The sequence below is a fragment of the Narcine bancroftii genome, chromosome 11 (genome assembly GCF_036971445.1).
Source record: "Narcine bancroftii isolate sNarBan1 chromosome 11, sNarBan1.hap1, whole genome shotgun sequence".
NCBI classification, from domain to species: domain Eukaryota; kingdom Metazoa; phylum Chordata; class Chondrichthyes; order Torpediniformes; family Narcinidae; genus Narcine; species Narcine bancroftii.
This window is the reverse complement of record NC_091479.1, coordinates 30,775,858-30,801,028: the sequence shown is the minus strand read 5'-3', so window position 1 is coordinate 30,801,028 and position 25,171 is coordinate 30,775,858.

Here is a 25,171-nt window from a genome sequence, read left to right as displayed (position 1 = left end):
GCTTACAGCATCTGGATTACAGGGAGAGATTAAGGAGACTGGGACTTTATTCATTGAAACGTAGACAATTGAGAGGGGACAATGGAGGTATTTAAAATTATGAAAGGAATAGATAGACTAGACATGAGTAGACTCTTTCCACTGAGGGCAGGGAAGGTTGGAACAAGAGGTCATGAGTTCAGGGTAAGAGGGCAAAACTTTAGGAGAAATATTAGAGGATGCTTCTTCACTCAGAGTGGTGGCAGAATGGAATGATCTTCCGAATGAGATTGTTGCAGCAGGATCCCTCCATCATTTAAGAGAAGTTTGGATGTGTACATTGAGGTGAGGTGGTTGGAGGGATATTGGCGGAGAGCGGGAGGATTCAGCTAGTGGAGTTGTTCTAGTGAACCGGTGTGGACTCAAAAGGCCGACAGGCCTGTTTCCGCTTTGTAAATGGTTATATGGTTACATGGCGACACAGTTTTCCATTTCAATGTCCCATCCCTTGTTACAAAACTCTTCGCTCTCCACATTAGTGCTGCACTTTTCTTCACTGCTGCTATGGCTGGACTCAGAAAGTTTGTTTGATATTTATCCAACTTCAGTTTTGTATCTGCTTCATATATATGACCAAGCACAAATATTCTCGCATCCTTTTGTATTTTTATCTTCATAATTTTAATAATTGGAGATAAGTCCATTTAATTTATATGGAGTATAGCAGAATTGATGTGGAGAATTGTATTTTATATCTGGCATTAATCGTATTTGTAACACTCTTGACACAATCTTGACCTTATTTCTTCCTGAATTTGTATATTTCAATCTTCTTTCCACTTTTGTTTCGATTTATATAAATCCTTTTCCCCATATTATTTGATGTCTATAAAATCTTCTTCCCACATCTGAAACACATTTCTGATATTTAGGTCATTTCTCTGGGGTAAGATAGAATTGGTGTCAAATATTTGACGGAACCAGTCCATATCCTGCATTTCTAATTGATAACATGCTGTCCTTACACCAATCTGACCAGCTTCTTTGTGAAATTGTCACATCCAAGTCCAACACCCATCATTCTCCTGAACTCTGCTATCCTGGTTTTGAATTTTCTCTCTGGAGAACATCATACATTTCATTGATAAATTTGGGTGTATTCCCCATCCAGACTGTTTGTTCCATTTCACTAACTTTAGGTGGGGCCAACATTGGTTCCCATCTTTCTCTTAAGAATGATGTAAGCGGGAGAAAACAGAAGAAGGTCCCACTGGCCACTTTGTATTTGTATTTAATTGTTTGAAGAATTTCTTCCATGTAGCAGTCTTCAAAATATCTTATACCTCTGTCATAACACAAATTTAATATTCTATTACCTCTGTTCATATTTTGACACACTGGTGCTTTTCTTGAGATCCCTACCTTTTTTCCCTAAACATACATTAATTTCTTGCCACGTTCTGATCGGATCTATGTCTTTTTTTCTAGTAATTTGACTCTCCATTTATTGATAAAATACTTTGCTTCCCCTCCTCCATTGTTGTCGGGTTTGTGTGGGTCCCACAGGTAAAGAACCAGACCAAAGCGGAGGTACAAAGCACACATTTATTTTGGGGAATGAAACAGGACAACAGGGTCTATATGTTAGGCAAACCTCTACACACAGAGTACGCAGGGAGTAAATATACACTTCTGATTAGGAGGGAGAAACCGACAGAGACTGGGGGAAATTACATGAACGTACACATTCAACATTCAGGATCAAGTTGATATTGTGAGCCCTACCCCTTGACCAGTATGGACATGGCTCTTGCTACCTGACCTCGAGGATCACCCGAACCCCATGTGCAAGGTGCTACTTACTAGCCATGAAGAATCGAAAGAGGCAGAACAAAGGGGAACATGGTCCTTTATAGTTCTGGGGGCAGTGCTGGGATGGCCAATCACTCGTGGCAGGCTTGGCCCCGATGACTGCTGCGGCCAATGCTCGAAGCCATCCAGGGGTTCAGCAGGGGTCAGTCGAGGTGATTCACCTGGGCCAATTGGGTGAAGGTCAGGGCTGAGTCTGGCCGGGCTGCCTGGAATGCAGCTCCTGGTGATTTAGGTGGGCCAATCGCAAGGATCACCTTGATGGCTTGGAGTGAGTCTTTAGGAACATAGGAAGTAGGAAAAGGAGTAGGTCAAAAATGGCCCATCGAGCCTGCTCCACCATTCAATGAGATCATGGTTGATCTAATTTATGACTTAACTCCACCTACCTGCCTTCTTCCCATATCCCCCAATTCCTCTATCATGTAAAAATTTATCTAACCGAATTTTAAATATGTTTAATGAAGCAGCTTCAACCACTTCCCTGGTTAGAGAATTCCAAACATTCACAACTCTCTGGGAAAAACTATTTTTCCTCATCTCTGTCCTAAATTACTCCCCCGAATGTTGAGACTGTGTCCTCTCATTTTAGTTTCCACGGCCAGCTCAAAAAACCTTCCTACATCTATCCTATCCATACCCTTCATAATTCTATATGTTTCTACAAGATGTCCGCTCATTCTTCTGAACTCGAGCGAATACAATCCTAGACGATTTAATCTTTCATCATGTCAACCCTTTCATCCCAGGGATCAACCTAGTAAATCTCCTCTGGACCGTTTCCAAAGCCAATATATCCTTCCTCAAATATGGAGACCAGAACTGGACACAGTACTCCAGGTGCGGTCTCACCAGTACTTTATACAGTTGCAACATTATCTCCCTACTCCTGAATTCAATTCCTCTAGCGATGAAGACAAACATTCCATTTGCCTTCTTAATAACCTGCTGCACCTGCAACCTAACTTTTTGCGATTCATGCACAAGCACTCCCAAGTCCCTCTGCACAACAGCATGCTGTAGTTTTCACCCTTTAAATAATATTCAGCTCTTTTATTTTTCTTGCCAAAGTGGATAACCTCACACTTACTAACATTGTACTCCATCTGCCAGACCTTTGCCCACTCATCCAGCTTAACTATATCCCTCTGCAGACTCTCCACATCCTCATTACAATTTGCTCTTCCACTCAATTCGGTGTCATCCGCAAACTTGGCTACACCACATTTTGTCTCCTCCTCCAAGTCATCAATGTAAATGATGAACAGTTGTGGGTCTTGCACCAACCCCTGCGGCACCCCACTTACCACTCTCTGCCAACCTGAAAAACTCCCACTTATCCCGACTCTCTGCCTCCTGTCAGACAACCAATTTTCGATCCATGCCAATATACTTCCCCGGATTCCACTTTCCTGTAACTTACTGATAAGTCTCTTGTGCGGCACCTTATCAAACGCTTTCTGTAAATCCAAATATACAACATCAACCTGTTCCCCTCTATCCACCGCACCCATGATATCCTCAAAGAATCCTAACAAGTTTGTCAAACAAGATCTTCCCTTTCTAAAACCATGCTGCGTCTGCCTGATTGAACCCTACGTTCCAAAAGTTTCACTATTTCATCTTTAATGACGGCTTCAAGCATTTTTCCAACTACAGACGTCAAGCTAATTGGCCGATAATTTCCAGTCTTCTGCCTACATCCTTTCTTAAAAAGTGGCGTGACATTTGCTGTCTTCCAGTCTGCTGGGACCTGCCCAGAATCCAAGGAATTTTGGTATATGACCACCAATGCATCAACTATAACTTCTGCCATTTCCTTCATAACCCTTGGATGGATATCATCAGGACTAAGTGATTTGTCTGGCTTTAGTCCCATTAGTTTCTCCATCACTACTTCCTTTGTAACAACTATTTTATCAAGGCCCTCCCCAACATTCGTGTCCTTAACTCTGCACTTGGGCATGCTGGACGTGTCTTCCACCGTGAAGACTGACACAAAATATTTGTTCAATTCATTGGCCATTTCCTCATGTTTTGCTACCAGTTTTCTTTTCTCATCCTCCAAGGGTCCTATGTTAACTCTCGCCACCCTCTTCCATTTTATATATTTATCAAATTTTTTGCTTTCTGTTTTTATATTTTGTGTCAATTTACTTTCATAATCCTTTTTCCCATTTCTTATTACCTGTTTTGTAACCCCTTGTTGTCTCTTAAAGTTTTCCCTATCTTCCAGTTTCCCACTGCTCTTTGGAGCTTTGTACACCTGCACCTTCAATTTTATATTCTCCTTTATTTCCTTTTGTTAACCACGGTTGATTTTCCCTCCCTTGCTGCCCTTTTTCCTGAGTAGTATATATTTTTGTTGAGCATTACAAAATATTTCTTTGAAAATCTTCCACTGTTCCTCAACTGTTTCATTGATTAGCCTGTGCTCCCAGTCCACTCTGCCCAATTCCACCCTCATCCTATGGTAGTCACCCCTGTTTAAGGATAATATATTAGTTTTAGATCTAACTATTTCCCCTTCCATCTGAATGAGAAATTCAATCATACTATGATCGCTATTTCCCAGATGGTCTCTGGCTATTACATCATTTACTCTACCTATCTCATTGCACAACACAAGATCCAGGAGAGCATTTTCTCTTGTGGGTTCCTTAACATGCTGCTCAAGAAAGCTATTGCGGATGCATTCTATGAAGTTCTCTTCCAGACTCCCACGACCAACTTGATTTTCCCAATCTATGTGGAAGTTAAAGTCCCCCATGACTACTGCCGTATCATTATTACATGCCTCACTTATCTCTCTATTTATTTCCTGTGCCACTAAACTATTGTTATTTGGTGGGTGATAGATAACACCCACCAATAATTTTTTTCCCTTTGTTATTCTTTATCTCCACCCAAATGGACTCAACATTATGCTCTTTAGATCTTATATCATCCCTCACTACTGCCTGGAGCTCATCTTTGATTAAGAGTGCAACTCCACCTCCCTTACCATCCTGTCTATCTCTTTGCACCACCTGATACCCTTGAAAGTTTAATTTCCATTTAGGATCACCTTGTAGCCATGTTTCCGTGATGGCTACCAAATCATAGGCATGGGAACCGATTTGCGCCTCAAGTTCACTAACCTTATTTTTAATACTGCGGGCATTCAGATAAAGTGCCCTTATGCTCATTGTCCTTTTAATATCTAGTGACTTCTGTAACCTTTTCTTTTGATTTTTCTGCCCACTATTTTCCTTTGTAATTTTCTTAACACTGTCATTGACCCGCAAAATCACTGCACCATCTGATTTTTTACTTTCTCCTCCCAACATTACGTTTCCTATTTTACTTCTCCTGGCCATTACTTTATCTTGTCTCTTCATTCATTCTGTCTCGTTATTATTACATTAAAAAATGATTGGGTTTTTTAAAGCTTGAAATCAAAAGGCTGGTCCAGATAGACACAGAAACAGGCCCTTCGGCCCCTCTCTCCTGCTGGCTGAGATGTTCTGTTTTTATTCCTCCATATCTTCTTCCTGATGGCAGGGGGACAAAGATGCTCTGTACTGGATATCTATGAGTCTATTTAGAAATCCCATCCCTGCAAACAATCAGAGGTCCCTTGCCTTGAGTTTCCACCCATGTTGCCTCTCCCTCAGCACTCTCTCATCAGAACACTACTGCACCCTCCTTTCCCAAGTCTCAGTATCCCGCTGACAATTCCAGTCAGCTGCCATGTCTGTACCCTGCCCCACCTAAACCGATGGATCGATCAGCACCTTCTCCCCTCAAGAGTTCGAGGAATCCACTCTCTCGCAATGTCTTGCTAATGAATGTCCTGCATTCTCCTTCCCCCTTGGTTTCCTCCTGTTATCAGGCACCTGGATGGACCCCACCCTGTTGAAACTACCCGTGTTCTCACTGATCTCTCTGTACCTCTGCCCTCCACTCAAGGGTCTTGGTTGTCTTGTGCGGCTGGTGGAGAACAAAGCATCAACTCAAGGAGATGGGGAGCAGTACAGAGACCCCCAGCTCCAGGAGACAGGGAGAACTACAGAGATGCCCAACTCTGTCAATCAGATAAAATCTAATCATCAGTTGCAAGGTGCAAGGAACTCTCAGACTGCTGCACGTAGGGCAGGTGTGGCCCATCCCCACACCTCCACCCTGGCAATTCCCAAAACAGTTTTCCTATTCATGTGGGGGTCCAAAATGGATAGAGTCTGGAGAAGGACCATGTACATGGTCAATCAATGGGGGCAAGGGTGTAACCAGCATGGCCATCATTGTGTGTGGCTGTGCGTGGAACCAAAGTGCAAGGGCACTAAATGCCGCTATGTGCTGAGATTCTACCTGGCTCACAGGTGTTGCAAAAGATTGGTTTGGCCCTGGTACTGCTCAGTGTCCCAGTCAGTGGGACTTTGCCCCATTACCTTCCTGGGAATGGTTTCATAAACAAACACTTTTGACCATAAGGTTATCAGGCAGTGGTCAGCAGAGCATTGCTGACACAGAGACTCCAGGACTTGATGGGATACTGCGGGGTGGTCCACGGAGCAGAGCATCCAGAGACAGACATCCAGAACTGCTGGAAAACCAGAAACTCAGTGAAAGATGCCCTTCAGTTTGCCTGAAACCCAGATGGGAGTAGCGAACACTAAAAGGCATCTGACAAAAGCAAAGGGAGGAAGGTTTAGGGCAATATCAGGGGTACTTGTTTTTACACAGTGTTGTGGGTGCCAGGAATGCCTTGCCAGGAGTGGTGATGAAAGCCAAAACATTAGGGGCATTTAAGGGGCTCTTAGTCACATTGAGGGGCTGAGACCAAGGAGGATATTCTCCAATAGCAGAGAGTGGCAGTAACCACAAGATGTCAAGGTGGTGGCAATGAAGCTAAACACAGACCATCTAAGGCAGGCGTGTCAAACTCAAATTCACAGAGGGCCAAAATTAAAAACTTGGACTAAGTCGTGGGCCAAACTAAATATTTATTGAAAATTTTGAACAACATCTGCATGTTTTCTCTTCTTTCAACATATGTAATGTTAAACTTTTTCTTATTAAAATAAATGTTTAATAATAGTTTTGGTTAAACTCTTTCCAGAAGAAGCATTAACAAATGAGAAATAAAATATTCAATAAATAATATTTCTCTATAGCCTTTAAGCTCCTTTTAAATGTATTTTTTTTCACAAGCCAACAAGTCAAAAAAATAACAACTTGCTTCAATGAAAATCCAATCTTTCAACTACGAACAGTCCAAAGTTAACCAAAGAAAATATTAATCCAAGCTTAGCTTGCTACACTGTGATTTACTCTGATGCACCTGGGTCTAAACCAGATACTTGGCATTCTTCTTAGATACAAATTCATCAAACTCTGGGATCAGAGTTTTCCTCCCACCTGTCTTGAAAGGTCCTGTTTTCTGTCTTTCATTTGGCCACTTTTCGTAAGGGGTTTATTACATGTGAGTTTGGCGACAGGTCACAGATGCTAATTAAAGTAAACAGAGGAGGTGGGGGCAATTAGCGGGCTGACGGGCCGGCGCCAACGCATTTGCAAAGCATTCTGGGATTTTTAGTATTGGCTGTGCATGCGCTATACTGGCGCGGTGGCCAGGGGGCCAACTCTAATACATATTTGATATGATCTTGCGGGCCAAATATAATTATATCAAGGGCCAAATTTGGCCCGCGGGCCTGAGTTTGACATGTATGATCTAAGGCGTCTGTGCACTCGACTGCAGCAATTTGGACACTATAAACCTTACTTAGTGCCAGTTCAGGATGGAAACGTTCGACTTCCTGGGGTATCAAATCAACAGGCACGGAACTAAACCCCTGCTTGAAAAGGTAGAGGTTGATAAGTGCTTCCCCAAAACCCCCATAATGAAGGAGCTGCAAGAATTCACTGGTACAATTAGTTTTTATAACCAATCCATACTGATAGTGGCCCACATCATGCGGAGAAAGGTAAAGACATTACCTGGGACAATGAGGATTTGGAGGTGTTCCAGAGGGCCAAGGACGCACTGGCCAACACCATCCTTCTGGTACACGCCAGGCCAGAGGCACCCACCACTCTCACAGTAGATGCTTCCAGCACAGCAGTAGGGGGCACACTGGAGCAATTCATTGAAGGGCAATGGCAGCCCCTGGCCTTCTTGAGCAGACCCCTCTGGCCACACAAACTCAACTACAGCACCTTTGGCTGAGAGCAATCGGTGCTGTATCTGGCAGACTGAGGCAGGTAATCTGACCACAGCTTCACCGTGGGGAGAATGTTTCACGGAGATGTACGATAAACTGTCACAAACACTGTGACACTGGGTTAATAGCAGTGAGAAGGTTTAACACTAATGTAGGATAAACTGTGTCAGATAATGTGACACCAGGTTCACAGTGAGTAGAAAGTTTAATGGTGATGTACAGTAGACTGAGGCAGATACCATAACACCAAGTGCACAGTTGGGATAAGGTTTAACAGTGTTGTATGGAAGACGGAGTCAGAGATTGTGACACCAGGTTCACAGGGGGAGAAGCTTTAATGATCATGTACGGTCGACTGAGACAGACACTGTTAGACTGGGTGCACAGAGTGAGAAAATCTAACAGTAATGTACGATAAACCGTGTCAGATACTCTGATACCAGGTTAACACTGAGGATAAGGTTTAACAGTGATATACAGTAGATTGAGGCAGATGCCGTAACCCCAGGTTGACAGTGGGGAGAATGTTTCACGGAGATGTACGATAAATTTTCTCAAACACTGTGACATTGGGTTAACAGCAGTGAGAAGGTTTAAAAGTAATATACGATAAACTGTGTCAGATAATGTGACACCAGGTTCACAGTGAGGAGAAAGTTTAATGGTCATGTACAGTAGACTGAGGCAGATACTGTGACACTGTGTTCACAGTGGGGAGGAGGTTTAAAGGTGATGTATGGTAAATTGAGGAAGATACCATAACACCAAGTGTACAGTTGGGATAAGGTTTAACAGTGTTGTACGGAAGACGGAGTCAGATACTGTGACACTAGGTTCACAGGGGGAGAAGCTTTAATGATCATGTACGGTCGACTGAGACAGACACTGGGTGCACAGAGTGAGAAAATCTAACAGTAATGTATGATAAACTGTGTCAGATACTCTGATACCAGGTTAACAATGAGGATAAGGTTTAACAGTGATATACAGTTGATTGAGGCAGATGGTGTGACCCCAGGTTGACAATGGGGATAATTTTTAATGGTGATGTACAGTGGACTTTGGCAGATACTGTGAGACTGAGTTAACAGGAGTGAGAAGGTTGAACAGATATTTAAGATAAGCTGTGGCAGATATTGTGACACCAGGTTCACTGTAGGAAGAAGGTTTAATGGTGATGTAGGATAAACTAGGGCAGAAACAGTGACAAATGGTTCACATTGGGGAGAATATTTAATGTGATGTATGGAAGACTTTGGCAGATATTGTGACACCGAGTTCACAGTAGTGAGAAGGTTTAACGGTGTGGTAAGGTAGACTGAGGCAGATACTGTAACACTGGATTCAAAGCAGTGAGAAGGTTTAACGGTAATGTATGATAAACTCAGTCAGATACTGTGACACCAGGTTCATAGGGGGAGAAGCTTTAATGATCATGTATGGTTGACTGAGACAGAGGAAATCGAACAGTAATGTACGATAAACTGTGTCAGATACTTTGATACCAGGTTAACAGTGAGGATAAGGTTTACCAGTGATGTACAGTACATTGAGGCAGATACTGTGATCCCAGGTTCACAGTGGGGAGAATATTTAAGGGTGCTGTACGGTAGACTTTGGCAGAAACTGTGAGACCGAGTTCACAGGAGTGAGAAGGTTGACCAGAAATTTACGATAAGCTCTGGCATATACTGAGACACTATGTTCACCGTTGGAAGAAGATTTAATGGTGATGTAAAAAAAACTGTGGCAGATAAAGTGACACAAGTTTCACAGTTGGGAAAGGTTTAATGGTGATGTACTAAAGACAGAGGATGATACTGTGACCCAGGTTCATAGTGGGGAGAAGGTAATATGGTGATGTCTGGTAGACTGAGACAGATACTGTGACACCAGGTTTACAGTGGGGATAATGTTTAACAGTAATGTACGATAAATTGTGTCATGTACATTGACACCAGGTTCACATTGGGGAGAATGTTTATGGTAAGTTTGGTAGAAATTGGAAGATACTGTGACACCGAGCTCAGAGTATTAAGAAGGTATAACAGTGATGTACAATAAACTGTGGCAGAGACTAGAAGACCAGGTTCACAGTGAATAGAAGGTTTAACTCAGATGTGTGGTGGATTGAGACAGATACTGTGGCACTGGGTTCACAGTCGGGAGAAGGATTAACAGTGATGTACAATAAACTGTGGCAGATACTGTGACAACAGGTTCACAGTGTGGAGAACGTTTAATGGTGATGTACGGTAGACTGGGACAAAAACTGTGACACTGGGTTCAGAGCAGTGAGAAGGTTAAACAGTGATGGGCATAAAACTTTAGCATACACTGTGACACCAGGATCACAGTGGGGACTAAGTTTAAAAGTGATATACGGGAGACTGAGGCAGATACAGTTACATTGGGTTCACAGTGGGGAGAGGGTTTAATAGTGATGTCCAAAAAACTCTGGCATATACTGTGACATCAGTTTCACAGTGTGGAGAAGGTTTAATGGTGATACATGGGAGACTGAGACTGATTCTGAAACACTGGGTTCACAATGGGGAGAAGGTTTAAAAGTGATGTATGTTAAACTGGGGCAGATACAGCGACACCGGGTTCACAGTAGGGAGAAGGTTTGCATTAATGTACGGTAGACTTAGGCAGATCCTGTGACAGTGGGTTCACATTAGGGAGAAGGTTTAACAGTGATTTTCGGTAAATGTTGGCAGAAACCATGAAAATGAGTTCACAGAAGTGAGAAGGTTTAATAGTGATGTACGATAAACTGTGGCAGATACTGTGACACCAGATTCACAGTTGGGAGAAGGTTTAATGGTGATGTACAGCAGACTGAGCAAGACACAGTTACACCGGGACCTCAGTGAGGAGAAGGTTTATCAGTGATAAACTGTGGCAGAACCTCTGAAAACAGGTTTCCAGTGGAGATAAGGTTTAACGGTGATTTAACTGTGGCAGATACTGAGACACCAGGTTCAAAGAGGTGAGAATGTTTAACTGTGATGGATGGTTGACTGAGGCAGGTACTCAGACCCCGGGCTTACAGTAGTGAGAAGGTTTAACGGGTGATGTATGGCAGACTGAGGCAGATACTGTTATACCGGGTTCACAGTGGGGAGAAGGTTTAACGGTGATATACAGAAGAAAGAGGAAGATACGGTGAGACCGGGTTCACAGCAGTATTAAAAAGGTTTAATAGTGATGTACAATAAACTACAGCAGATGTTGTGGCATCAGGTTAACAGTGGGGAAAAGGTTTAACGGTGATGTATGATATAATGTGGCAAATACTGTGACACTGGATTCACAGTTGAGAGATAGATTAACGATAATGTAGAGTAGACTGAGGCAGATACTGTGACTCCGGGTTAACAGTGGGAAGGAGGTTTAATTGTGACACGCGATACATTGTTGCAGATACAGTGACACAGTGAGGAGAAATTTTAATGGTGATTTTTGGGAGACTGAAGCAGATTTGTGAAACTGGATACACAGTGGCGAGAAGGTTTAATAGTGATGTACGGTAGAATGAGGCAGATACTGTGAAACTGGGTAAACAGTGGGGATAGGATTTAGCGGTGATATATGGTAGACAAAGGTAGATATTGTGAACTGTGTTCACAATCGGGAGAAGGTTTATCAGTGATGTAACATAAACTGGGGCAGATTCTGTGACATCAGTTTCACAGTGGCGAGAAGGTTTAACGGTGATGTACAACGAACTCTGGCACAAACTGCCACACAGGTTCACAGTGGGGAGAAGGTTTAATGTTGATACACATGAGACTGAAACACATACTGAGACACTGGGTTCACAGTAGGGAGAAAGTTTAACGCTGATGTCCGGTGGACTTAGAGAGAAACTGTGACACTGGTTCAGAGCAACGAAAAGGTTTAACAGTGATGTACGATAAACGGTGGCAGAAACTCTGACAACAGGTTTCCAGTGGAGATAAGGTTTAAGAGTGATGTAAAATAAACTGTGGCAGATACTGAGACACCAGGTTCACAGAAGTGAGAATGTTTAACGGTGATGTACGGCAGACTGAGGAAGATACTGTTACACTGGGTTCGCAGTGGGGAGAAGGTTTAACGGTGATATACAGAAGAAAGAGGAAGATACTGTGAGACCGGGTTCACAGCAGTATTAAAAAGGTTTAATAGTGGTGTACAATAAACTACAGCAGATGTTGTGGCATCAGGTTAACAGTGGGGAAAAGGTTTAACGGTGATGTATGATATAATGTGGCAAATACTGTGACACTGGATTCACAGTTGAGAGATAGATTAACGGTAATGTAGAGTAGACTGAGGCAGATACTGTGACTCCGGGTTAACAGTGGGAAGGAGGTTTAATCGTGACACGCGATACATTGTTGCAGATACAGTGACACAGTGAGGAGAAATTTTAATGGTGATTTTTGGGAGACTGAAGCAGATTTGTGAAACTGGATACACAGTGGCGAGAAGGTTTAATAGTGATGTACGGTAGAATGAGGCAGATATTGTGAAACTGGGTAAACAGTGGGGATAGGATTTAGCGGTGATATATGGTAGACAAAGGTAGATATTGTGAACTGTGTTCACAATCGGGAGAAGGTTTATCAGTGATGTAACATAAACTGGGGCAGATTCTGTGACATCAGTTTCACAGTGGCGAGAAGGTTTAACGGTGATGTACAACGAACTCTGGCACAATCTGCCACACAGGTTCACAGTGGGGAGAAGGTTTAATGTTGATACACATGAGACTGAAACACATACTGAGACACTGGGTTCACAGTAGGGAGAAAGTTTAACGCTGATGTCCGGTGGACTTAGAGAGAAACTGTGACACTGGTTCAGAGCAACGAAAAGGTTTAACAGTGATGTACGATAAATGGTGGCAGAAACTCTGACAACAGGTTTCCAGTGGAGATAAGGTTTAAGAGTGATGTAAAATAAACTGTGGCAGATACTGAGACACCAGGTTCACAGAAGTGAGAATGTTTAACGGTGATGTACGGCAGACTGAGGAAGATACTGTTACACTGGGTTCACAGTGGGGAGAAGGTTTAAAAGTGATGTATGATTGACTGAGGTAGATACTGTGACACCAGGTTTATAGAGTGGATAAGGTTTAATAGTTGTGTAAGGAAAACTGCAGCAGATTCAGTGACACCTGGTTCATTGAGGGTAGAATTTTATTTTTGATGTGACGGTAGACCACAGTGGGGAGAAAACAGTGATGAACTGTGTCAGATACTGTGACACCAGGTTCACAGTGGGGAGAAGGTTTAACAGTGATGAACTGTGTCAGATACTGTGACACCGAGTTCACACTAGAGAGAAGGTTTAACAGTGATTTACAATAAGCTGTGACAGATACTGTGACACCATGTTCACCACGGTAGGAAGAAGGTTTAAAGATGATGTGAAATGAACTGTGGTAGATAAAGTGACACCAGGTTGACAGGGGGAGAAGGTTTAACAATGATGTATGGGAGACTGAGACAGATATTAAGATTATGCCTTCACAACAGTGAGAAGTTTGAACAGTAATGTACGATAAACTATGATAGATACTGTGACACCAAGTTCACATTGGGGAGAATGTTACACAGTGATGTACGGTAGATTAAGGCAGATAGTGTGAAACCGATTTCAGAGTATGGAGAAGGTATAACAGTGATGTACAATAAACTGCGGCAGATACTGGGTTCACAGTGGGGAGAAGGTTTAACGGTGATGTACAGTAGACTGAGCAGATACTGTGACTCCGGGTTTACAATGGGAAGAATTTTTAAAAATGATGCCCATTACACTATTGCAGATACATTGACGGTGGGTTCACAGTAGGGAGGAGATTTAAGGGTGATGTATGGGAGACTGAGGTAGATACTGTGACACCAGGTTTACAGTGGGGAGAATGTTTAGCGGTGATGGACGGTAGACTGAAGCAAATACTATTACACCAGGTTCACAGGGGGAAGAAAGTTTAACATTGATGGACTATAGACTGAAGCAGAAACTATGAGACAGGATTCACATTCGTGAGAAGGTTTAACAGTGATGTTCAATTAATTGTGTCAGATACTTTGACATCAGGTTCATATTGGGGAGAACGTTTAATGGTGATGTACGGTAGAGGTAGGCAGATACTGTGACACCAGGCTCATTGTATTGTTCATTTATCTTAATTACAACATCTAATTTATACGCTCCATTTTTTGTGGCACCTTCCAAACATTCCATAAACTTTAATTCTAATCAGATTTTGTTCATTTAAATAGGTCACCACTAAAAGCCCAAATCGTTTGCTCTCTTAAGTACACAGCACAAAATTAAATTCTTTACCTGGGTTTGGTTCAACGGCACTTCAGTCTGCTTCATTATTTTTTCAGACCCTCGTTTTGAGCTTTCTGCTATGCCCAGCCGATTCGCCAAAAGGGCATCCAACTCTGTCTTCTCAGCTTGACCCAACGTCTACTCTGTAAACTTAAGCAAACCAAGGAGACCAAAGTTAATATTTTCACATTTGCATTTTCAAACACAAAAATGACGTTGTGAGTTGCAGTTTCACATCAAAATCCCACTTGCTAAACTTGCCGCAACTGAATCGCATCCAACAGCTGGAAAATTGCAAGAAAACTGCTTGGTTAAAGCAAAGATTCCATTAAAGGCCTCCAAGTTAACAACAGATAGCAACCTGAAAGTTAAATACAAAGATCTGTATCAGGAAGATTAACGGGCTTTTAAAAAAAATCATTTCCACTCTTGAAAGAAAACTCCTCAGGGAACACCAGGCTCTTGTTGAACAATTCCTGTTGTATTCCTCAAAATGGTTTGAATCTTGATTTCAAGCAGAGTCATTTGGTGAGATTGTTGGTCTAGCACTGAAATTAAGATGGCTGCCCCCAGCCGAAGGACCCTGAGAAACTGAGTCACAAAGTCAATCCGCACATTTTGGGTCTTACGTGTCCTGTGTCTCTGTTCTCGTTTGTCAAATCATTTGATTTTAAAAATAGGCTCTAAGACTTCAGGGCTCCTCGAACGGGGGCAAAACTCCAACTTGCGTCCATTGTGGGGTCTGAATGATCCTTTGGACTCCACTACGGTCGCAGGTCGGGGAGGACCTGTCAGGGTCATTGGTTCGCTGAGGAAGGAATGGAAAACCAATCCATTTTTTGCTTCTCAATGCTCATAGAATGTGTCTGATTCCATCCGTTGTTCCTGTTGTAGCATCACATTCTTCATAAAGTTAGATGTTATTTTTTAAAGTTGTGTCACTTGAACAAGAATGCTCCAATCCTTCTGATCCTGACGTACCATGTGTTTAAAATGTAATGTTTCTCAGTTACGTCCGAATGCCTTGAAAAATATAGGGACTTTAGTGTTAACAATACAGAGGAAATATTTCACCAATCCTTTTGAATTTATGATCTCTGGGATGGAGCGGAGATAACGCTGGTGGAAGCGTTCTAGGAGCCGTATTTGATGCCGGTAGAGGACCCATGATTTGGAGCCGAACAGGAATGTGGGTATGACAACGGCTCTGTATACGCTAATCTTTGTGAGGTTTGCCAGTTGTTTGTTTTTCCAGACTCTTCTGTGTAGTCATCCAAAGGTGCTATTTGTCTTGGCGAGTCTGTTGTCTATCTCGTTGTCGATCCTTGCATCCGATGAAATGGTGCAGCTGAGATAGGGAAACTGGGTGACCGTTTTGAGTTTTGTGTGCCCGATGGTGATGTGGGGGGGGGGGGGCTGGTAGTCATGGTGGGGCTGGTAGTCATGGTGGGGAGGTGGCTGATGGTGGACACGTATTAATACACAAAACAATCACACCTCATTATTGGTCAGAAGCGCCTACACTTCGCAAGGAGGCTGAGGCGGTCAAGGACAACGGCTCTCATCCTGAGATTTTACACAGGCGCAATTGAGTTTCCTGTCTGGCTGCATCATTGGATGGTCTAGTAGCTGTAAAGCATCAGACAGGAATGATACAAAGAGTTGTGAGGATCACTTTGGTCTCCCTTTCTTCTGTAGATGACATTTACTGGGAGTGTTTTTCAAATAGGACTCAAGGAATTGTAAAGAAACCATTTCCATCCAGTACACAGCATCTTTAACCACGTCCATCAGCAAAATCAGGACTGACAGGCTGGGGAATAGCTTCTTCCCACAGGCTGTGAGATGGCTGTGAAAAGAATCCTGTAAGTGGGATAATCACCCCAAATATTTAAATATGTAGTGGCTACTTCGATAGAGCTATTAAAGCCACACACAGACACCAGGTTAGTCAACACAGGACTGCTTTATTCAGACTTTACAGGCTTCTTTCATTTACTGCATGTCCCGGGCTCCATGGGAGAAGGTGGGACATCATTCAGAGTTTCCTGCCAATCCATGGGACCACAGGTTTAAATTAAGCCCTGTGAGTGTCCCACGCCTTCCCGCAGCAGAATCCACAGATCAGCGTGCCATTCCTCGGCACGCAGCACCACGCGAGGGTGGTCAATTAAATGGATGAGTACCCAGCTCTCTGTCTTATGATTTTGCGCACCCGGCAAAGAACCGTGCCCACTCGGCCCACTAGACAGCTGCTACACCAACACCCGCCACCCCGAACTGTCACCAGAAACTAAAGCAGCAGCTGCATGCAGCTTAGGTGGACCCCCTCACCGTCTGGGTTGGGGGTACTGAATGGGTGAAGCGGGATCCACATGGGCAGGCTTGAGTCTGTCCACACTAAACAGCTGTGAATGTCCCCCAATGTCCAAAGTATACATACCTCATCCTTCTTCACCACGCGGAAATGGCCCTCATACGGTCGTTGTAACGGGACTCCTGGGACCTGTCTGTGCACAAAAAATCAGCATCCAGGTGTGGTGGGGGAACATTCTCTTTAGGGGATCCATGTCATTAGGTAGGAAAAGGTTTGCTGATCATGACACCATGTCAAAGCTGCTGAAGGACATTCAGATCAGAGTTGGTGTGAAATGAATGTCCCATGAAACTGTAAGGACAGTACCATACACCATCTCTGCGGACAATGCAGACATATCTTCCTTTGAAGCCATGCGCACTCCCAATAGAACCCATGGCAACTCATTGACCTAATTGAGGAGCGCCTTCAGTTGCCAGTGGAAATGTTCCACAAGGCCGTTGGATTGAAGTAATGTGGGCCGGAAAACAAATCTAGCCATCCAATTGATGATGAATGTTCTGGCCCTTGTCTCAGTGTCACTGGATGGAAACGAGATGGCCTCTGGCCAGCACGTGAAACATTCTGCGACTGTTAGAATGTATCTCATGTTTTGAGATACTGGCAATTGTTCGAGCAGGTCCACATGCACGTGTTCCAACCCCCTGCGTACCACTGGGAAACATTGAAGAGGTGCCTTAGTGTGCCACAAAATTTTAGCAGTCTTGCAGGAGGTACATGTGCAGACCCATTGTGCGACACCTTTTTGCAGACCATGCCATACATATTTATTTGACATGAGCTTGAAAGATGTTCTGATGGACGGATGAGACAAGCTGTGTATCTGGTCAAAAAGGTGTTGCCTCCAAGATGGCAGAATCACTGATTGAGTGTAGCCCAAAGACATGTCACAAAGTAAGGTTGGCCACCCAGTTGTGGTGCCAACTGCAGTATGTCCAGGTTAGTAATGGCCGTACTGTATGCCTGAACATCGGGGTCCATTGCCTGGACACTGGCTAATTCAGAAATATCAATGTCACCCTGAATATGATATATAGTCGGTCTGGACAGCATATTCGTGATGCCATTGTTTTTACCAGATGTTATCCAAGTAGATGTAAGGGAACTCTAAATCTCTGTCCAAAGTGTCTATAACCCGCTGGCAGGTTTGAACATCATTCTTCAACCCAAGTGGCATCCTAAGAAATTCAAAAAGCGCAGAAGGGGTAATAATCACCATTTTAGGAATGTCATCCTTATGGACTGGGATCTTATGGTGTCTCATGACAAGATCAACCTTGGAGAAAGCACAGAAATTGTGCGGTTGGGCAGCAAAATCTTGAATATGAGGGAGAGGGTATCTGTCGGATGTAGTTAATGAGCCCACGGCACACATATCAAACTCAGGCCCGTGGGCCAAATTTGGCCCTTGATATAATTATATTTGGCTCGCAAGATCATATCAAATATGTATTAGAGCTGGCCCGCTGGTCGCCACGCCAATATAGCGCATGCACAGCTAATACTACAAATCCCAGAATGCTTTGCAAATGCGTTGGCGCCGGCCCATCAGCCCGTTAATCGCCCCCACCTCCTCTGTTTACTTTCATTAGGATCTGCGATCTGTCGCCTAACTCACATGTAATAAACCTCTTATGAAAAATGGCCAAAAGAAAGACAGAAAACAGGACCTTTCAAGACAGGTGGGAGGCAAACTATATGTTCATCATTTTAAAAGACAAACCTGTTTGTCTTGTGTGTGGAGCCAACGTGTCTGTAGTTAAAGAATATAACATACGGCGACACTATGAAACAAAACACCAGGACATGTATAAGGATCTGAACGAGAAGCAAAAGCTCCAGAAGGTGGAGGAGATGAAAAGAAGTCTGGTTTTACAGCAAACTTTATTTTATATTTTATTTCCCATTTGTTAATGCTTCTTCTGGAAAGAGTTTAACCAAAAATATTATTAAACATTTATTTTAATAAGAAAAAGTTTAACATTACATATGTTGAAAGAAGAGAAAACATGCAGATGTTGTTGAAAATTTTCAATAAATATTTAGTTTGGCCCACGACTTATTAAAAGTTTTTAATTTTGGCCCTCTGCGAATTTGAGTTTGACACCCCTGGCCTACGGTAATCGCCACAGAGTCTTCATCCACCTGTTTTCTTGGGTGCCATGTGTAACTGTGATGCCCAAGGTCTGTTGGAGTGCTGAATGATACCTAATTCCTCCATTGCACTAAACTCTGCCCTTGCCTGAGCAGTTTATCAGGTGGAAGACAAAGAGCCCTGGTGTAATTCAGCTGGCTTGAAGTGTCTATGTAATGGGACACATCCTGGGCTGTTTAGGAGGTATTGAAATTAGGTGAGAAAATACAAGTAAATTCATTGAGAAGAGCACCATAGGCATCTTTGTGCAGGGTTTGCACCCCTAGATGGGCAACTCTCCATTTGCTACATACCAGTGGGTATGTTTGAAAACTGGTAGCATGAACCAATTTCCTCCACGTCTACTGGCAAGTCATGGGACCTTAAAAAATCTGCACCCATAATGGGCTGGGCAATGGAAGCCAATACACAATTCCAATGGAATGTCACATCTCCTATCCCAATCATGACCCGTCATGTGCCAAAGCAGGGAATTGTCGTCCCATTTGCTGTTTGAAGAGCCGGGTGTTGTTATTTATTGTGGTTTTTATTTCAAAATAGGTTGGCGGGAGCAAACCGACCTCAGCACTTGTGTCTACAAGAAACTTGTGCCTACAAGAAACTTGTGCTTACCAGCATCATCTTGTAGATACAATAGGCCCATACTTGTCCCAGCTGCCGAGGCAATTAATGGTAGCCGGCTTTTTTGTTTCCTGCCTTTTTGCTGTAATAGGTAAATGGTGGGACACATTTATGGGCATTTTTACCCCAATGGCCATGGTAAAAACACCACTCTCATCCTTCTTTGACTGAACTGCAGATATAGGAGGCTCATGGGACACGGGAGATGGATCTGCTGCAAAAACAGTCTGGACGTGAGCAGACTCTTGCATTGGAGTATGATGGAGCCTGTCAGCCTCCTGTGCTATGTCATGGGGATGGTGGAAATCCATGTGAATGATTGGTATTGCAACATGACCTGGGAGTTTGGTCAGGAATAGAGTCTCAAAAAGTAAACAATTAGAATGACCATCTGTTAATGCGAACATCTCATTCATTAAATCGGATGGATTCCTGTCACCCAGACCCTCCATATTTAAAAGCCGCAAGCTGCACTCATGTCTTGTCAATTCCAGCATATCGAGGAAAAATTGGCAGAACCTGGTGTACTGGTTTTCTGCCAGGGTATTGGCAACAAATTCTCTTACTTGATATGCTGTAGCAGCATCCAATGCACCTACTATATGCCAGAATTTCATGTCCTCTGCCATTATGCCACAAGGCAAATCTAGGTTTCAGCCTGATTAAGCAATACCCGAGGTTGATTGGTCCAGAAAGGAGGCAAGTGAAGTCCTAACATCAATTGGGAAACACAGTCAGTGAGAGGTCAGCATGGCTTAGAGTTCAATGTGTTCAGGACTGCTTTTTGCAGCAGTATGTGGAGATGCCAAATGTGGTTAGGGAATGAGCATGTGGTGGAGTGAGCGTTAGGGAGAACTTCAGATCCAGTGATCATGGGTTCATTAGATTGAGCTTAATTATGGAAGTGGATAGGTTGGGTCTGAAGTTGAAGGTCTTCGAGTGGGGGAAGGCCAGATTTGAGGAAATTAAAAGGGATTTGCAGAGAGTTGTGTGGGCTGATCTTTTAGCTGGAAATGATGAAGAGGAAAATTGGAGGGTATTTAAAATGTGAGATTTTGAGAGTACAGAATCTTTATGTTCCAGATCGGCCAAAAGGCAAGACTAAAAGTTCAAGGGAGCTGTGGTTTTCAAGAAAAATTAGGAACGGTTCAGGATAAAAGGGAGGCCCATGCTAAATATAAGAAACAAAAGATTGATGAGATGTATGATCCTTACTTAGATTGCAGAAAGAACCTCAAGAGGGAAATTAGAAAGGCAAAAAGAAGGTATGAGGTGTCCATAGCAAATAAGGTGAATGTGAATCCTTGGGGTTTTTACATATACGTGAACAGTAAAAGGAGGGTTAAAGATAGGGTAGGTCCACTGGAAAATGGGAACAGTGGACGATGTGTATGTGAGGAGCTGCATGAGATGGCGGAGATATTGAACAATTTTTTGCTCTTCTGTATTCACAAGGGAAAGAGACACTGGATTATGTGAGATAAATGAGGTGAATAGCTTAGTTATGGAAAGAATAGGGATTAGTAAAGAGAGGGTTTTGGAGCTTCCAGGGTCAATGGAGGTGGATAAGTCTCCTGGTCCTGATTGGATTTTTCCCAGGACGTTAAGGGAGGTCAGGGAGAAAATAGCGGGGGCTCAGACAGTGATTTTTCAAAGATCACTGGAGAAGGGTGTGGTGACGCAGGATTGAAGGGTTGCAAATGTAGTTCCACTGTTTAAAAAAAGCACAAGGTGCAGGCCAAGTAATTATTGGCCAGTAAGTTTGACTTTGGTGGTGGCGAAAGATATGGAGGGTATTCTTAGAGATAGTATATACAAATATCTGGATAGACAGGGATTGATCAGTGGCACCCAGCATGGGTTTGTGAACGGAAAATCATTTTAACGAATCTTGTTGAATTTTTTGAAGAGGTGACAAGAAAAGTGGATGAAGGTAGGGCAGTTGACGAGATCTATTTGAATTTTAGTAAGGCTTTTGATAAGGTTCCACATGTAATGTTAGTTAGCAAGGTTCAGTCACTAGGGATTAATAGATAGTGAGATGGGTTCAGAGGTGGCTGGGACATAGACAGAGAGTCATGGTGGACAACTGTCTGTCAGGATGGAAGCTTATGACGAGTGGTGTGCCTCAGGGATTGGTGCTGGGTCCCCTGTTGTTTATCATTTATATTCATGATTTGGATGAGGGTGTGGTTAACTGGGTAAGCAAATATGCAGACTATATGAAAATAGGGGGAGTGGTGGATGGTGAGGAAGGTTTTCTTGGATTACAGGATTTGGTTTGTTTGGAAAAGATGGCAGATGGAATTTAATGTTGACAAGTGTGAGGTGCTGCATTCCAGAAAAAATAATCTTAATAGGACCTATGCAGTTAAGGGGAGGGGGTCGAGAAATGAAGAGGAACAGAGGGATCTTGGAGTTATGGTACAGAGTTCACTGAAGGTGGATTCCCATGTAGACAGGGTAGTTAAGAAGGGGTATGGCATGCTGGCCTTCATAAATCATAGCATAGACTAACGTTTAAGGCATTGGTGAGGCCAGGTTTGGAGAATTGTGTTCAGCTCTGGTTTCCAAATTATAGGAATGATATAGATAAGGTGGAGAGGGTGCAGAGAAGATTTACAAAAATGTTGCCTGACTTACAACATCTAGAATACAAAGAAAGATTAAGGAGACTGCGACTTTATTCATTTGAACGTCGATGGTTGAAGGGAGTTATGATCGAAGTATTTAAAATTATGAAGGGAATAGATTGACTAGACATGAGTAGACTCTTTCCCCTGAGGGCGGGGGAGGTTGGAACAAGAAGGTATGAGTTAAGGGTAAGGGGGCAAAACTTTAGGAGAAATGTTATAAGATGCTTCTGTGGTGGTGGCAGAATGGAGTGATCTTCCAGAAGAGATAGTTGCGGCAGGGTCCTTTCTGTCATTTAAGAGAAGGTTGGATGTGTACATAGATATGAGGGGGTTGGAGGGATATGGCCAGAGTATTGGAGGGGAAAACTAGTGGAGTTGTTCATGTGAACTGGCACAGACTCAAAGGGCCGATATGGCCTGTTTCCATGCTGTAAACTGTCATATGGTTATATGTGCCAGGCTCCACGGGACAAGGTGGGACATCATTAAGAGTTTGCTGCCAGCAGGTTTAAATTAAGCCCCGTGAGTATCCCGTGCTTTCCGGCAGGAGACTCCACAGATCAACGTGCCATTCCTCGGCCCGCTGCACCATGCGCGTTCCATTAAATGGGTGAGAACACAGCTATCTGTCTTATGGTTTAACGCGCCAACTGAAGAACTCTTATCCTGCCTCATCACACTGACCAGCATCCAGTCCAGAGCCTGTCAACACCCTCGTATCCCTCAACTTGTCCAAACTCTTCAATGCTAACATGGAGCTCACATTTCCTCATGCAGCTGGCAGCTTGTTCCACTCTCCCACCACCTTGTGTGGAGAAGATCCCCCTCATGTTTCCACTAAACTTTTCCCCTTTCATCCTTAGCCCATGTATTAAGGATTTCTCCAAGAGGCGGAGTCTCAAGAAAACAACCTCTATCCTCAAGGACCCTCGCCACCCAGGCCAGGCCTTCTTCACACTGCTATCACCAGGGAAACAGGTCCAGGAGCCTGAAGACGAACATCCAATGGTACAAACACAGCTTCTCCCCCTCTGCCATCAGATTTTTGAATGGACAAGGAACCACAGTCACTCCCTCACTATGCTTCATTTAGCACAAATGGATTTCTTTTTTTAAAATGTTATTTACAACAATATTTGCACCTGTATTGTTGCCACAAAATGACAAATTTTGTGACATGTTCATAACAATAAATTTTTAATTCTGAACACTGCACGTACATCGGAAAACAATCATAGTTAAAAAAACAATTTTAAAAGATGATTTAACTATTTCCATGCACCCTCCCCTTTTACGTTTATTTTTCTAAACGCACTCCATGATCGAAACATCTCCACTTAACCCAACCCATATTTCTTCTCCCATTCAAAGCACTCAGTAATACACCAAGGCAGTAAAATAAAAACTCAATGCTGGAAATACTAAGCAGGTCATCTTCTGCAAAAATAATCGGAGTTGAAACATTCAGGTCGATAACCTTTCAATGGGATTCAGAAATATGATCAAAAAAACCTGATTCTCTTTGCTGAGAAAAAGAAGAGGGGAAATAACAAAGTGAATATGTGGGATGAAAAGCCCGAGCAGCAGAAATGACAGTGGTGCTGGATGAGTGGAGTCCACTCATTGATCAACATCCTCTCGATGGAGGGGTAAAGGATAAACAAGACAAACATGATGTCATCACTGTGAGGTACAATACGACAGCTGCAGAGAATCTGAAATGAAGGAATGGTGAAAATACTTGTTTTTGGATCAATGTGACAAAATTTGAGCTGACAAAAGAAAACAAAATTGCTTTGCTCTGCCAGAATCTCTAGATGAAGGGGCACAATAAAATACTCCAGAAGCCAACCTTATGAAATTGAACAGAGAAGTTATACAAATTGGCAGCAAGAGATAAAACACAGTTACATAATTCCATGAAAGTGGTGTCACAGGACAACAGGGTTCTAAAGACAGCTTATGTCATCTTGGCCTTCATTAATTAACATATTAAAAATAGGAGTTGGGAAGTTATGGTGAGGTTGGATAAGATGTTGGTGAGGCCAAATTTGTAGTATTGTGTGCAGTTCTGGTCACCTAGCTACAGGAAGGGTATTAGTAAGATTGAAAAAGTGCAGAGAAGATTTACTAAGACGCTGCCAGGTCTTCAGGAGTTGAGCTACAGGGAAAGGTTGAACAGGTTGGGACTTTATTCCTTGGAGTGTTGAAAAATCAGTAACAGATTGCTTAAAGTGGAATATGAATGGGAAATAAGGCTGAGAAAGACTGCAGTGGACTCAATTGTGAAGGAAATATTTTGCTTGAGAAAAATTGTCATTGGCCCATTTCGTCTGGAGATATGAAACCACGCACAGAACAAGTCAATCAGGTACAATTAAAACAGAGGTTTTCAAACTTTTTCTTTCCAATCACATTCCACCTTAAGTAATCCCTTACTAACAGAGAACTTCTGGCATAGGGATTAAGTGGAATATGATCCAGGGGGTGGGGGTGGGGGTGTGGAGGAGGAGTTTGAAAATCACTGCTCCAGATGAAAAGGTTTCTCCATCTCCTTTTTAAGCAGACATCCTTTTATTCTGAGGTTGTGCCCACTCGTCCTAAACCCTCCCACTACTGGCAAAATCCTCTCAATCCAGCTCTTTCACTATTCATCAGATTTCAATGAGGTCCTGCCTCATCCTTCTAAACTCGAGCAAGTCCAGGCCCAGAACCATCAAATGCTCCTCTAACATTATTCCTCTCATCCCCAGGATCATTCTTGTAAACCACCTCTGGGCCATCACATCCTCTCTTAGAAATGGGGCCTAAAATTGCTCACAACACTTACTAGATCAGGACAACCAGAAGGTGGTCACGTAAGGGAAGACAGCTGCAGGGCTGCCTAGAGTCTGTGGATTGGATGGTGTTCAAGGAGTCAGCTGAGGGGATGTTGTGGGGGGGGGGGGGGGGGTCGTGGAAAGATGGCATTGGAAAAAGATGTGAGAAG